General features: G+C 41.4%; 1 long non-coding RNA gene across 1 annotated transcript; it reads left to right on the top strand.

The window, feature by feature from the left end:
* On the top strand, positions 1-1729 carry LOC121755924. Its single transcript, XR_006040881.1, has 2 exons — positions 1-1343; positions 1445-1729. It is a non-coding gene; the product is annotated as an uncharacterized LOC121755924 (long non-coding RNA).
* The last annotated feature ends 13914 nt before the right edge of the window (positions 1730-15643 follow it).

The following is a 15643-nucleotide window of genomic DNA, read 5'->3' as shown; positions in this document are numbered from 1 at the left end:
ACCTTGCCTATTACCCCAACCGTCGACACCTCTCTGCCCCCTTTCTCATTTCCAAACTTTAGCAAACCCTAATTCTCTTCCTCTCTGAATAAGCGCCGGAAATGGCTTGCTTCGCTTGTTTTTGTCGCCATCACTGGAGCTCGTCTGGTTCGAGTCATCGTCGGAACGGAGGTGGAGGTGGAGGTGTCGCCTCTGTGATTTCCCCCCCTCTCGGCTGCTTTGCAGTGGTGTGCATCGCCATCTGCCGCCAGCCAGTTCCGCCGACTTGCCACGCTGTGGATATCTCGCCGACGACCGCCAGCCAGCTCCGATTCTCCGTTCGAGCAACGGTTCTGCCCGCGGCTACCTCCGCCGGCGTGCTCGCCGTCGATCTAGCCTCGCGGCGTCGCTCGGCTTCCATCATCCATCGTCGGACAACCTTCCCTAAGCTAAGTCACCCTTTTAACCCCTTCACTGTCTAGTTTACCATTTATGCATATCTGAAACGATGTTTAGATAGTAGTTGGGTTCAAGAGGTTGCTTATGGCTATCCTTGTTCTAAACATGTGCTGCAAAAGATCGCTAAATAAGGGCTTAGGGCAGTAGCTAAACCGAGTTTCCTTGGCAGTAAAGCTCCTACAAAAGTGGTTCTAGGTTCTTAGGTAAACATGAGCTCTATCATGCTTAAGTTCCTGGAACGATGGAGTCTTAACATGCTTGTGATGTATAACTGATGCTATGAGTGATATGAGCTTTAGATCTTGGTGTTGGATGGATTACCTGAGAGGTTTGTGGTTGGGTTGTAACACGTCCCTTAGACTTTGGCTCTCGGTTCCTGCCCTGGTCTCTGCTCCTCTCACTCTTTATCTTGCCAGAATTTCAACAAATGGTTGTGGAGGAGGTAAGGGCTGGGGTTATACTCTTTTATAGACTATTGTGTAACTGAAAGCTGCACAATATCTGATGTACTTGGTTGGAAAAGGATTTCACAGGTTGTGCGGTTTGTTACTCTTCCTGCAGCTTTGCAGAGCGTGTACTTTGAGTCCTTGTTCCTTCCTAACTAATCTTGGGGCTGGTGTACTCGTGGTTTTAGTGGAGTTGCTGAGTCCATGCAATGCTCCACACCCGTTAACTGCTTTTGGCCTATTGTGTAGTCTAGTACTAAACTCATTTATGAATTCTCGTCCCTTGTTGCAGGTGCACTCAGGAGATGGCACTTTGTGGCTGTTTTCCTTGACCATAGCAGGTCTAACGGACGTGGTACGGGCTGCCATCTGTAGCCTTACAGTGCAGCAGTTGGAGGGGAGGAATTTGTTAGCTGATCTTGCCCTTCTCGGCCCAGCTCTTCCTCATATTTCTGAAAGGTATTGTTCTCCTTCCCTTTTCTAAAACATGGTATTAGTTGTCTCTTGTTCATGCATCCAAACTCCCAAACTAATGTGTGTTCCGGTCCGTTTCTGGCTAGGCATTGGCAGCGTCAAGCGGCTAGCCGCGGAGAAGGTGCTCCCTTGATGCCTCGCCCATTCGGGCTTTCTGAAATCTGGGCCGAGGTGGCCTATTTGATGAAGATCGACATAGTTGCTAGGAACTCAACCATGTGGCTAGACTTAAACTTGTTTCCCAATTGTACGAAAATTCGATGATAGTTGGTGCATGTTTCTTTCTAGAAATAGTAATTTATTAGTTTTGAAATTTTGGAATTTGTATTAATACTTTTATTCAAGGAATAAACATACTCATTCATTCTTTATATAAGATTCTAGTATTTTATTTCATAATTCTCGAGAATCTAAGTCTAGGCTATTACATACGGTGCTCCTGAGTCAAGAATCAACACATCATTACAGTGTGGTTGTTCATCTGCAACCAGCACCAGGCTTTCTTCAGAATTTGTGTCATCAGTTTCTACCATAGTTGTTGAACCACTGGCATCCTATTTCTTGCCCTTTTTCTTTTTCTTCTTCGTGCAATCATAATACCAGTGCCCTACTTCTTTATAATATCTGCAAATGTCTTCGGGCTGTGAACCTTTCGAACCTCCTTTTGAGTTCAACTTCTTCTGATCCGTAGCAGATAATCCCGATGCTAGACTTTCTGTGGCTGAACTAGTTGCTTGTTGCCGATCTTCTACTTTAACATCAACATGTGTAATCGGGACAGACGTTGCTTCAGAAGGGCAGCCGCAGTTTCCTGTCAGCAACTTTGATGATAACATCGTCAGACAGGCAGAATATGATTGTGAAGTGGGTCTTGATGTGATCTTTGCTGAAGCATCAGGGGTTGTGGGCGCCACTAATAGAAAAAGGAAAAGCAAAGAAGGCAAACGAGAAGGATGACGAGTGGGTAACCCTACATATGTAAACTAATAAATACTATTATACACATTAAAAGAATAATTATAATATGTATAAATCTAATGATAACTATTATACAAATAATTATTTTTCTATATACAAATCATATTTCTCAATAATTATTTATTTTTATCAGTCAAGAATATATTCAAATAATAATTTTGTTTATATGTATTATACAAAAAATGAAGAAAAGTAGAAGACAAAAGAAAGTTTTGTATCCCACATTGAAAAAAGATAAATGAATGATCTAAACATGTAGTTATAAAAGAAAATATTTCAACGTATTTTGTCCCACATCGAAAGTGAAACATAAAACATTAAAGGATGTCTCTATAAAAGAGAAATAGTAACCAAGAATGGTTTCATGGAATTCACAAGCCCATCAAATATATATGGGCTATTATGAATTTCTTGTGTTCTGAAAGTTTGCTTTCTTTGTGTTGTGGTCTGCTCTCTTCTCTTTGTCTACTGACGTTTTGGATTACTCAAGTTAAATCATCAAACTGATCCAGCTGGCCAAATGCATGTCTTCTACCTGCAAAATGCCGGCGTGTGGATCTAGTGGAAAATCATACTGGTCAACTTGAATTATATCCGACTTGAGTGAGAGCTCAAAAATGATTTCAAAACCTTAACCCACAATACTATTAACTAGTATAGGAAAGTAAGGATCGATCCCACAGAGATGATGTGTTTTACATTGGTTGCGGACATGAATAGGAATGGTTTCGGCCACGCTTTCTAGGGGTGGGTTAAGTTAAACTACTTTACTTGAGAGACTAAACTGATCCACTTGCTTAAATGAAATAAAATCTACTTGATCAACTCATTACGTAATTACCTGAAATGGACAAACAGAATAAAGTGGATGATTGTCAGTCTCCTGCAAACCGTACTATAAAGTAAAACTTTTCTAACAACTTCATCTTATTCACAGAATCAACATAAAACACAGCATAATCAGATCTGAACATTCTAAAACTACAAATCTTATCATAACAATTTGTAAATTTAAATCTGCCCCCAAGAAGTAAACTACACTCACGTGAATAAGAAACTAACACATAATCATGCAGAAATACCAACTCATCTATCAGATCTAAACATCTTACAGCACTTCATCCATAATTTTCTTCGCAACTAGACAAAACATAAATCAAAGACTCAGATCTAACCAAATTAAACCGCAACAAAATACTAGAGCTAAGATATGCATCGTAAATAGGAAATCAAAAGTAGATCAGAGAATTCATGCATAATAACAAACTTCCACAAAACATTGATCAATAAACTGAAATCACTGAATCAACATATCCAAGTCTGAACGTCAAGCATAAACTAGAAGTAAACAGAACTAAGAGTAGAAATTGTTTCATCGCTTATTCTCTAAGCGGAATTACAGAACCAAAAGATAGAGCTGATAAAATTAACACCACCACACTGCTAAACTAAACTAAGACCAAGTGTGTGAATGACAGAATTCAGGAGTGTTGAGGATGGGAGCTCCCATTTCAGCCCTTGAAGAGAGCTGAAATCAGGAATGTGTTTCTCTCTATCTGCGCCCCCCCTTCTACTCGCGCTTGGCTTGCTATTTATAGAGAGACGTAAGCATCTGATCCTTAGGGTACCGTCCTCTTGAAATGTCATTCATGCCTTTGGCTTTTGGTAGAGGTTTTTAGCTCCATCTTCCATGCGGGAACTCCTGCTGACTCCGGTTGATCTGACTTGATCCGTTCACGCAACAGTTTCACTCCTTTTCCTCGATTCGTCTGTCCGCCTAGTTGATCTGTTCATCCTTTGAATATGGCAGACTTTCACACACACCTGGCTCATATTCGCACGTTAGATAGTAGAATTTGGTGCAGTTTTATCATGGAACACATGCATGAAATGAGCATTATCAAACTGCTCACACTTAACCCATACTTATCCTCAAGTATGAAAGTAAAGACAAAGAAAAGAGGCAAGTTTCAATCATGGTTCTTATTCAAAAGCATTATAAAATAAGAGGAAAAGTAAAAGACCTAGAAAGGAAAAACACATAAGTAAACTAAACACATTGTCATGAAGAAATAAAAGACAAAACTGGTTTATGTTGTTTGGCAATCATCCCCACAAGCTTAAGGTCAATCCAATCGTTTACAGTCTCAGATTTCTTTCCCTCCATCTGTCTACCTAATCATGTTTGTTCGTTTGTCAAGATAGCTTCTATCCTTTCCAACTGTTGGATTTACTCAGTCGCTCATTCCTCACCATAAATATTAGGACCTATTCACTCATTCATTGTGCCATATCATTGATGTTGCGAGAATCACCAACTTAAGACAGTTCTTAAGGTCTTTGATCAGGTTGTAATGGGGCTAATAGGGTGTTATGTGAGATTAGGTAAGAGTCCTAAGGGTTCTAAGTTTATAACAGATAATAAACTCAACTTATGTGAACATGTGAACTAGAGATAAAACCAGGACAACCTCCCTGTTTATTCCGACTATTTCCCAAAGGATGATCATATATTTTTTTTCTTTTCTGTCTTAGACATTCTAGCTCTATACATTCTTTATCTCTCTCTTTTTTAAGGATCAGGTTATATGATTTCTGCCCCCTTTTTCTTAAGGTCTCTCTTTTTGTGGGTTAAGTTTGCAAGGAACCTTCCCTTTTTGCTTAAAAGCTCATTCATTCTCTCTATTTTTTTTATGGTTACATATTCTCCTCACTTTTTTTTATCAGATCAGCCTATTCTTTCTACCCCAATTTGGTGAGTTGCCTCATCCCTATCCATCTGTTCACATGTAGGTAAAACATTGGCTTACATAGGAGAGGTTAAGTGTTTAGGTTTCAAGTGTGCAAATTAGAGGGTGCCCTTACAATGAGGCTGGATACGATTCGAAAGAATTTGGCTCAACTGGTTATTCCTAGTGCCATTAGTCCTTACTGCCTTCAGTCACATTTCTCATAGCATCAATGGTATGCACTCTTATTTATCTAACAGTAGAAAGTGTTTTACTCTAGGCCTTCAACTCACATTTTAGAGGGCTTCACAGAAGATCTAGATTAAAGCATTTCTATCGTTCTTACTTCATCCAAACAGATTTCGATTTATTGAAGGAGAGAATCTCACAAATCAACATGTATCATCTCTTCAATCACTCTTACTAAGAGAATCTTTCCTTTATTTATCTAAACCAGTTCATATCTAAACATGCATGCTTCAAAAACTGACTACACTGACTTCCTCGCCCCCCCACTATTGGGGTTTGGTGCCCCTTGCACAGCGGAAGACTTGTACAAAACAAATAAATCAGATAAGGATATATTTGACCGATTATGCAATTAATCAATTTACATGTTAAACATATAATTGCATGCTAGAACACAAATAATTCATGATCAAAGAAAGTAAATCCTAAACATGAATACTACGGTTTAGAGTTACCGATTTGATTCTCCAAAGAATCATCGATTGCTGATAATTCGTATTCTAGGCCTTGATTACTGGTCAGTATAACGTGCATAATTGGAATATATCTGCAAAACAGTTGCTAAAGTGTGCAGGGAAAAGGTTCCAGTCAGAAGGAAAGGTATCGGATAACTCAGGTGAAAAGAGCGCCAGAAGGGTTCAATACTGATCAGGATGCATGCCAAAAAAGGCTCGAGATGGAGAAGAAGGATTGATGGGAAGGATCAACCACAAACAAGGGTAAAAGAGTCATTTCACGAAGAGAGTCTACCCTAAAAATCAAGGGCAGGCCTCCCTATAAAATGAAGCCACTTGGAGAGAAAAAAGGAGATCGCCATTCACACTTAGTTAGAGTATTCTCTCTCGGTAGATCAGTTCCTTCAGCCTAGTCTTTCATATTCTCATTCCTCGCCACAGCCATGGTAACCTGAGAGTTTCATCAGTTCGTCGGAGTTCCCATTTTCTCATTCCAGTCAGCGAGTTGTGTAGTGTCAGCAGTTCCATCTCCCGGAGTGGCAAAACAATCTTTATTTACTTTCTTAGTTAATCGCACTTTGTTTTCTTACGTTGGATCGGTTACATTTTCAATATTTGCTTACTTTGAAGTCTTAGTTGTGATCCAAACATTTTTATGATATGAAGTCGTTTTTGTGCATCGGTTCCTGTTTGATTCTGTTTCTTTCTGCCTAGATAGCTTAGATCTAGTTGTTACGGTAATTTTCAAGTGTTGCGAGCATGTTTTCATTTCCGAATTGATAGATCTGAGTTCATGAGTTTAGATAGCTGTTAGATTTTAGATCTGAAATGGTTAAGTGTGGAAGCCTAGTTTACGTGATTTCTGCCACCTTGCATGTCACCCAGTAAGCTTAATTTCAGTTTCGTTAGATTCATCTTTTGATTTGGAGTTTAGATTGCAAATCTATTTTTGTGAAGTTTGTTAACCTGAAATTCTCGGTCATGGAATCTGATTTGTTTGATTTGTGTTCATACTCGTTGGAGAAGACAATGTCCACATCCAAATTTGGGACCACTTTTACTTTTTAGTTACTTTTTGCTTTTGTCCTTTACTTTTCTCTACTTTTTCTGCTGGTACCCTACAGATATGTCAGCCTAGTCACCTAACTACCACTTATTCTCTGATATTCCGTTTAGCTTTTTATAGTAACCCGTACCCTCCAGATATTTTCTGAAACATAATGTTCCCTCAATCTCACGTACACAACTGCTTGTTAATCATCTTTCACACCTCCTACTCAGTAGAGTACCATCTTTAATTCTTGTCTAGGTAGAATCTCAACCCAAGCGTGGTAGCTAACCAACCATTCCAGAATATCACCACAATTTCCAAAGCGCATTCATCTCTGTGAGATTCGACCCTTACATCCACTATACTAGTCAGTAAAAGTGGGTTGAGGAATTATTGATACCAGGTTCAGGCATAGCTGGGATTTTCATCCTTATCAGTAGGATCCATCCTTGGCTTGACACGACACCTGCACACAAACCTGCTCTATCAATAGCTTACGCCTTCTCCACGTGATGATCTTCAATACCAGACCATGGATCTTCTGATTGGTTCCCGAACTGTATCTCGATATCAGGGTAGGCTGATCTTATCAAAATATTAGGACTCGAATAAAGAAGACAGAAACATTCTCACGGAAGAGAGCTGAAAAACTCACGGAGGAAAATAATAATGAAAAATTTGTCCCTCACCATCGAAGCATTGATGAAGAGGTATGGAGTTCATCACAGACTGTCTAGCCCCTACCACCCGCAAAGCAATGGTCAAGCTGAGATCGCAAACATAGAGATAAAGAACATCCTAGAAAAAACAGTCAACCCTTATAGGAAGGACTGTAGTGCAAGGTTGGAGGATGCTCTGTGGGCTTACAGGACAGCCTACAAAACGCTGATAGGAATGTCCCCTTACTACATCGTTTTCGGAAAGATGTGTCATTTACCAGTAGGGATTGAACACTGATAAGGCTAATTTCATGCATTGATTAAGGGGTTGAAATTATGCATTTACGGGGTCTAACACATTTGTTTAAGCTAGGTGTGTAGAAAGTTTCGCCAGGTCCAGTGAAAACTCGCTTTGGAAACGTGTGTGCTTTTAATGCTAGGTCAAGTTTCTCAGATCCATAGAATCCGCTAGATCACGAGGTCTAGGAACTCAGAGGATATCAGAAATCTCAGTCGTTGGATACACTGATTCCGCGTTCAAAACCCTCAACCCGCTATACTATGAATTAGTACAGGGAAGCAGGGATCGATCCCACGAAGATGGACACGTAAGAAAGCATTTAGAACACCTTGGAAATGGTGAATGGCTGCTGCCACGCAATTTTGGGTTGAGGTTTAATTACTACTAAACCTAGGCAGGAAATCAAATACTAGACCTAGGAAACTGTAAACATCATGCTGACATCGAACATCCTCATAACTACGAAATATTAAACTAACTTCTTAGACCGAGCAAATAACTTCCTAATATAGCTAGACAGAAAGTGAGTAAACAGCGGGGACCATCGTCCAGAGTCAGCAAGTACGGAATAAAAGCTGTAAATAACAAACTAAGAATTTAACTAACTCTGACATGCATCTCATCAGCTGATTCAAACGCGAACATGAAGAAAACAGAGCACATACCCAGATTCAAACAAGATATAAAAATTCGGACGTCGGAAATTTGCAATTAGCCAGAAATTAAACAGATCTACATATACTAGACGGAATGAAATGAACACACGAAATCTAGGCATCAATCACGAATCCTCTGTTTTAGATCCAGTCGTCGGATGTTTAATCCACTCCGGATCTAAGCATTCCGAACCCAACAATCTACAACATCCACTCCATAACTTTCAATTTCACCAGATCTGCCCCGATCAACACAAGCTTCCAATAATTCCACTCAAACTCAGTAAACCAACGCAAAAATCACAGTAACTACGGCAAACTCAAAAAATTTGCATCCATAATCGAAATCAACAGCAGCTCAAATATGGAAAAGAGAAATTGCATAAACCAATGAAAATTCAACAGAAAACTAGGCCGAGCTTCGAACAACGAAGCTCGGTGAAATTCACGACAGCAAATTAAAACGAAAGCAATTAAATTGTATCTTCGTCCTCCACAAGGACGGTGTTACCCAAGTACTGACTACCAGTGAAATGAACCGAACCCCTACAAATTCCCGAACATTCCCCCTAAGTGTGTAAATGTGAGTGAGCTACGAGCTATAATCTGGTCACTAGTCCTCCACCGAGTCCTCTTTATATAGGCGCGGAGTTGATCTTCTAGAAGACGTCGTAGAAATCTTCATTCTACCTTTCAGCTTCGTTGTCTCCTCCGTCTAGTCATTTTCTGTTAGTTGTTGGGTAACACCGTCCTTGCGTAGGGCAAAGATACAATTTACCGCTTTCATTTCATTTCCGTTGCTGTGAATTTCACCGAGCTTCGCTGTTCGAAGCTCGGCTCTATTTTTTTCTGTCGAATTAACCAGGTTTTATGAAATTTCTTGGCGATGTTTATTTTGAGTATGAATGATGTTTATTTATGAGTTCGTCGTCATTTACTCGATTGGGTGCTTTTTGCATTTGCTTGTTGAATTGGAGTAGAATCGTTGACGATTGTTGTTGATCGGAATAGATTTGCTGAATTGGAGTTTATGGAGTTGATTTTGGTTGTAGTTGGGTTCTGATTGCTAGGATCCGGAGTGGATTGAGCATCCGACGTGTGGATCTGAACAGAGTAGTCGTAATGGGGATGCATTTTTCAATCTATACACTGAACCAGGGGATCTTGAGAGTACTCAATTGAAAGTGTAAATAGTTTAATTGCTTTTCAAATAGTAAAAATTACCAAACAAAGAAAAAAATCTAATCTTCCAAAAATATTTTCGAAACACCAGACTTCTTAGGGAAATTGTTTTGTCACATGTGAATCCTTGACCTGGGAGTCTGGCGTTTCATTTTTTTTCCTAAATATGGTATTGCGGAGAGTAGCGTTTACATGTGGCAGAGAGATTTTAGTTTGGGAGGGAAGTGGTGAAGTTTCGAATTTCAAATTTTTACTTTATGGAAAGGCGTACGGTTGCTTACATCATGCCTGCAACCGCCTGCAACCGTTCCCATCCTTACTCAATATACCTAATTCCCTCCTTTTTCCTTTATTTTCCAAAAACCTAAATCTCTCTCACTCTAAAATCCCCAAATTTTCTCTCGCTATACCCATAAATGTCTAACCCTAATCAAAAATTTCACCCAAGTTCTTGAGAAATTTGCAGATTCAGGTCATGAAGAACACATCCAAAGCAGAGAACCCCACCACATTCGCCGATTCCGGTGCGGCGGCGTTCATGTCAGATTTGGTGAAGAAATTCGGAAGTACAAAGGAGGCAATGAAGGCCTTCGCCCTCTTCACGGCAATGATGGAGCAGCACAAACCTTCCGCCGCAACGACCGCAGCACCACCATCACCGGTGGTTCCGAAAGATTTGACAGCTCAACCCGCGATTGTAAATGCAGAAGCCGAACCGACTACCAGCACGCCGGTGAGAAACGCAGCGGTAGGTGAGGAACATGAAGGCGAGGGCGGTCCGGCCGTGGAACTCGTGCGCATGGCGGTAGGTAATCAGAGTACAACACAGGTTGTTGAGGGGGAAACCCCTGTTACTAAAGGTGTAGTGACTGGGGGGGAACCCTGGGTTATTTGGTGATTCGGAGGGGGAAACCACTGTTGTTGATGAAAAAATTGCTGAAGAGGAAACCCCAGAAAAGTTTGTGGGTTTTGAAGCCCTTATTTCTGACCGGTTATTTGCTGAGGGGGAAACCCCTGTTTACATCAAGGGGGGACCCCTGGGTTGTCTGAAGGGTGCGAGGCCCCCGTTACTAAGGACGTTTCGATGCTCAAGGGAAATGGGCTACAATTGATGGTAGATCTGGTAGAGATTCTGGAGGCCACAGATTCGCCGGTGGATAAAAGGGAGGCCAGACTTAGGGCCAGGAGAAGCTTAAGGGATGAGTTCGAAAATCTCACCCTACCCCCAGAGGAGGAGTGCTTAGCCTCGGGAACAGAAAGCGGACAAGGGGAGCAGATCCCTGGTTCTAGAAAGAAGGAGGACGAAGCAGAGGAGTGCCGCCTGGCGGAGGAACGCAAAAGAAAAGGCAAGCATGCTGCTACCTCCCGGACCAAGAAGTCCAAGCAGACTACAGCGGGCAAATCTGCTGAGGCTCCACTCATAGCCCCTACTAAAGTTCCTTTCGCCAAGGAACGAGTTGGCCCTACTCTAGATAGTGAGTCTGATGAAGAAGAGATGGATGAAAAAAAGGAGGAGTTGAATTTTGAGCCAGCAGAAGTCTGGTTGACGAAAGGATTGTTGGAAGCAATAGGGAAGTTCTTCTCTCCAGTAGCCCCCATCAGCGTCCAAGCCCCTGATAGCCCCGTTTGCATCTAAGCCCGTGTCAGTGAAGAAGCCAGTATCGAAACTAAGTGAGAAGGAAAAGGAGAAGCCGGAGTCGCCGGCCAGGAAGAAAGCGAAGGTGACCCCAACCCTATGTTCCACCCCAGTTTGGCCCCCGAATCGAGACCCCCCATGACCAAGTAACTTTTAACTTTTAGTTCTTCTTTCTTTTTCTTTCCGTTTTTTATGCGTTTATATGTTTGTGTTTGTGTTGTTCAACATGCCTTTTGTTGTAGATATTTGTGTTTGTTTTATGTGTGTCTTCTCCCACTTAGCCCAATCTTTGGTCTAAGTGTGAGAAATTTATGTTGCTTTAGGGCATGTTTTGGTTTTTATTCTGTTGTAATTTCTCCCACTTAGCCCGTTGCTCGGTCTAAGTGTGAGAAGTTTGTTTTGTTTATGTGCATTTGTTGTTTTGTATGATGTGCGTTTTGTGTTTTGTTGTGGTCTGTTATTACTTCCCTGTTTCCCCCCTTCACTGGGATAGCTCGGGGACAAGCTTGAGTGAAGTGGGAGGGGGAGAGAGTAGTACAATTTGTGTTTAATGTCGATAGGAGTCTTTAGGTCTAAGTTTTTTTTGTGTCGCATGAGCTAGTGAATATAATAAGACAAGATTCTCTTAGTGAGAGCAATTGAAGATAGGAAGCATGTCAACTTTGAGACATTTTTCCTTAATAAGCTGAATTCAGTTTGAATGACGTAAGGACGATGGAGGATGCCTTACATGACCTAGTTGTGAAGCCCCATCATAAATGTGAGTTATAAGCCATACATTTAGAGCTAACTTGTATAAAAAGGGGGCCACCACTTGATTGCTTAGGGAGAAGAGTCTGGAGGAACAAGCTGGAGAAGTCCAGGAAAATGAGGTATAAGCTAGACGAAGTCCAAGAAATGAGGTATAAGCTGAACGAAGTCCAGGGGAAAAGAAATAAAAGAAAAAAAATGGTAGCAAAAGAAAATTTCCAAAGGGCAGGAAACAATAATAACCTGACCAAGGAAGTAAAAAGGAGGACTGTAGGAAAGAGAAACTCTCATAATCCGATGCATCGGTGGTGTACCATTAACTTAAGAGTGATTCGATCCTAGCATCCCTGGTGAGGAATGAGCGATCGAGTGAATCCAACAATTGGGAAGTCGATAGGCTATCTTGACGAACTGACGAACCGATTAAGTAGAGGAAGGAAATGGGAGGATTTGGAGACTGTAGACGAATCGGATAGACCTTAAGCTTGTGGGGACGGCTGCCTAAAAGTTGAAACTAGTCCATGCCTTTGTGTTTTTCTTTAAGCGTTTATTTTCTTTTTGTGAGTCTGTAGTATGTCTAGGTCTAGGAGTTTGTGTTTTGTTTGTGTCTGTAGAGTCGGTCATAGGATAATCATGCGTTGAAATTCGCCTTATTTCTTTTTTTTTCTTGTCTTTATACTTGAGGACAAGTATGGTTCAAGTGTGAGCAGTTTGATAAGGCTAATTTCATGCATTGATTAAGGGGTTGAAATTATGCATTTACGGGGTCTAACACATTTGTTTAAGCCAGGTGTGTAGAAAGTTTTGCCAGGTCCAGGAAGAAAGAAGGACGATTGCATGGCGAAGGGAATCGGCGATAAAAGTGAGCAATATGGACAAAAATGACTAGACGGAGGAAGCAGCAAAGCTAAAGGGAAAAACTGAGATTTCTGCGAAGGCTTCTAGAAGATCCTCCGCGCCTATATAAGAGCAAGACCATGCAATCAGAACGGGACTTTTAACCTTTTTTTTTGGGGGGAGACACTGGGGTTTTTGGCTCTTTTAGCTCATTTACTTCTACACACTTGGGGGGATGTCCGAGGAGTTGTAGGGGATTTCGGGTTTCATTTTCTGTTAGTTGTTGGGTAACACCGTCCTTGCGTAGGGCGAAGATACAATTTATCGCTTTCATTTCATTTCCGTTGCTGTGAATTTCACCGACCTTCGCTGTTCGAAGCTCGACTCTATTTTTTTTCTGTCGAATTAACCAGGTTTTATGCAATTTCTGTTTTCTGATATGGCGATATTTATTTTGAGTATGAATGATGTTTATTTCTGAGTTCGTCGTCATTTACTCGATTGGGTGCTTTTCGCATTTGCTTGTTGAATTGGAGTAGAATCGTTGACGATTGTTGTTGATCAGATTAGATTTGCTGAATTGGAGTTTATGGAGTTGATTTTGATTGTAGTTGGGTTCGGATTGCTTGGATCCGGAGTGGATTGAGCATCCAACGTGTGGGTTTGAACAGAGTAGTCGTAGTTTGATGCCTCATTTCCGTATATTTATTTCCTTCCGTCTAGTATATGTAGATCTGTTTAACTTCCGGCTAATCGCAAGTTCCGACGTCCGAACTTTTACATTCTGTTTGAATCTGGAAATCTGCTCTACTTTTCTTCATGTTCACGTTTGAATCAGGTAAGGAATGCATATCGTTGTTAGTTAAATTTGTAGTTTGTTATCTGCAGCTTTTCATCCGTACTTGCTGTTTCTGGAAAATGGTCCCCACTGTTTACTCGCTTTCTGTCTAGCTATATTAGGTAGTCGTTTATTTGGTCGAGGAAGTTAGTTAGATATCTCGTAGTTACAAATATGTTCCAAGCCTGCATGATGTTTACAGTTTCCTAGGTCTAGTGTTAGATTTAATTCCTGAGTCTAGTAATAGTTCCACCTCAACCCAAGTTTGCATGGCAGCAGTCATTCACCTTTCCAGAGTCTTCTAAATGCTTTCTTACGCGTCCATCTTCGTGGGATCGATCCCTACTTCCCTGTACTAATTCATAGTATAGTGGGTTGAGGGTTTTGAATGCGGAATTTGTGTATCCAACGACTGAGACTTCTGAGATCCTCCGAGTTCCTAGACCTTGTGTTCTAGCGGATTCTCTGGTTTGAGAAGCTTGACCTAGCATAAAAGCACACACAGTATTTCTATCAGCACTTCAAACACCGAGCATACTGGGTAGTGCAACAAGTTAACATGGATGCTAGAGCTTGTGAGGAGGAAAGGAAGCTGCAACTGCATGAGTGGAGGAATTCAGATTGGAATCGTTTGATTCAGCCATGTGGTACAAGGAAAGAACAAAATTATGGCACGACAAAAATCTGAGGACCAAATATCTCCAAGTTGATCAGAAAGTACTACTCTTCCAATCGCGATTAACGCTAATGCCTGGGAAGCTCAAATCAAAATGGACAGGACCATACATCATAACTGCCATTCGTTCTAATGGAGCAGTGGAAATTTCAGGGAGTACCCCTAACTCTGAACCTTTTATTGTAAATGGACATAGGCTGAAGATATTTAGGGAGAACACGGAGATGTGTGTAGTGGAAGAAATTCCACTGCACGCACACCTTGATGTATCCTAATGATCAGTAGGATAAGAATTTGGAATTCCACTCGGTCAGTTTTTTTAAGGATAAGGTTTGCATATACTGACCAGGTAGAATTTCAAATTGCCTAAGGTGGAAGTGTAAATATTGTAAATATTTGATAGCCTAAAATTTAATGTTAAAAAGGTACCAAATTTAAAAATTCAAAAATATTTTTCGGAACTTAAATTATATTCGGAGTGCGTACTGACCAAGAAAGTTTCCCATTTGGTGAAACTCTGAAAATATATATAAAGCGTCCTTTTTATTTTGTTTCCATACTTAGCAAATTGAGGGGAAAATTTGAATTAGTGAAGTAATTGAATGGGAAGGAAATTTGAATTGGGTGTCCTTAGGTGCAGCTTTGCAGGCGTAGGCTGCGACTGGGAGGGCGCGTGAGGCAGTGAGGTGACAGGCGCCATCCAATCAGTGGCGAGGATCTTCAACCGCTTTCCACCCGAAGCGTCGCGATCTGGAAACCGCCTACCACCGGTCAAAACCCAACTGCCTTCGCCAATATATAATCCCCCCAACCGCCTATTCCATTCACTTTTACAAACCCTTACCTGTATTCTCTCTCCCAAGACATAACCCCCATCGTCGATTTCAAACTTTCCAGAAACTTCTCAATTTACCACCGGGAAAACCAAGACCAACCACCAATTCCAACCATGGGGTAAAAATACCAACCCAGAAACAAGCCTCAGCCAAACCCCCATCGCCCAACCGAGAAGAACAGCCGGAACTCCAACCATCGGCGGAAGCACAACCGACAGTTCCACAACCACAACCGCAGACATCAGCCCCACCGACGGCACCGATGGTCTCTCTCGACGTTCTGGCGGCATATCTCAAACAGGAAAACCCTAACATGGATTGGGGAACAACGTTGGCGGGCCTGAGTCAACTAGGCGGTGTAGCAAGCACAACCAGCGGCGCCTCGATGATGCCTACCCCTCCAGAAATTCCAACTGCTGCAATTCATCCGACCACCGTCCTGACTTCATCAA

The sequence above is a fragment of the Salvia splendens genome, chromosome 11 (genome assembly GCF_004379255.2).
Source record: "Salvia splendens isolate huo1 chromosome 11, SspV2, whole genome shotgun sequence".
NCBI classification, from domain to species: domain Eukaryota; kingdom Viridiplantae; phylum Streptophyta; class Magnoliopsida; order Lamiales; family Lamiaceae; genus Salvia; species Salvia splendens.
This window is presented reverse-complemented; position numbering and strand designations above follow the sequence as displayed.